Consider the following 849-nt stretch of genomic DNA (forward strand, 5'->3'; position numbering starts at 1 on the left):
GTTGTCGTCGTCCCTAGTTGTTGTTGTCCTAGGTATGTGTGACGAAATACCCCCTCTTAAGGGTAACAATTTTCTATAAATTACATATCTGGACCCCTACAATAATCTTCTACAATAAATTACAGCAACAATCTCTTACAAATCTCCCTATAAATACCCCCTTCTTTAGGTTAACGATTTCCTTATAAAGTGTCGGTCTGCTAGTGTTGGAAAATGACATGATGAATAGAAGATGTTTCCCTATCGGTTTGATTGTCGTGATGAGGGCATCTCTAAGTATTAGCTCTATATGATCATTATCGTGATGTTCATCAATATGTTATTAGGAAAACAAAGTTATAGGTTCTAATGTTGTTGTGCTAATTATTTGCAAAAGTGATTTGCTTGTTCTGTTTTCCGGCGAAATAGATCTTAAATCGAGTGGTATGACCCATTGGTATGTTATCAAGAAAAGTGAAAAAGAATGTTTAATCTTCTAACACTAGCTACGAATATGCCCGATTAAGCATCTAAGTTTATCTTAATGTGAATTGGAGTTGGTATAGGAGGGTTCTATCCTCCTTGAACAATAAACATGGCCTCTAAAGCTCTTGATATCAAGGTTTATTTCGTGGTTATTGAAATGGAAGCTAGTTGCATTTTTTTTTTAATCTTTTTATTTATCAATAACTGAGTTTGTGAATTCACTTGGATACTAGAAAATTTTTATTGCTAAAATTTTTATTTCAACATCTATCTTGTAAATTTGTAATGCATGACATTTTTCTCTCGATCTTTTTTGTCTATTAGTAAGCATATCAACTTGGTTTTCTAAATTTTTAATATACTTACTCCCTTCTGCCCTCTTAT

At 32.7% G+C, this 849-nt stretch overlaps 1 non-coding gene across 1 annotated transcript; it reads left to right on the forward strand.

Moving 5' to 3' along the window:
• The first annotated feature begins 211 nt into the window (after positions 1-211).
• On the forward strand, positions 212-299 carry LOC118344911. Its single transcript, XR_004798642.1, has one exon. It is a non-coding gene; the product is annotated as a small nucleolar RNA Z102/R77 (small nucleolar RNA).
• Positions 300-849: the final 550 nt, after the last annotated feature.

Source organism: Juglans regia, chromosome 16, assembly GCF_001411555.2.
Source record: "Juglans regia cultivar Chandler chromosome 16, Walnut 2.0, whole genome shotgun sequence".
Classification (NCBI taxonomy): Eukaryota; Viridiplantae; Streptophyta; class Magnoliopsida; order Fagales; family Juglandaceae; genus Juglans; species Juglans regia.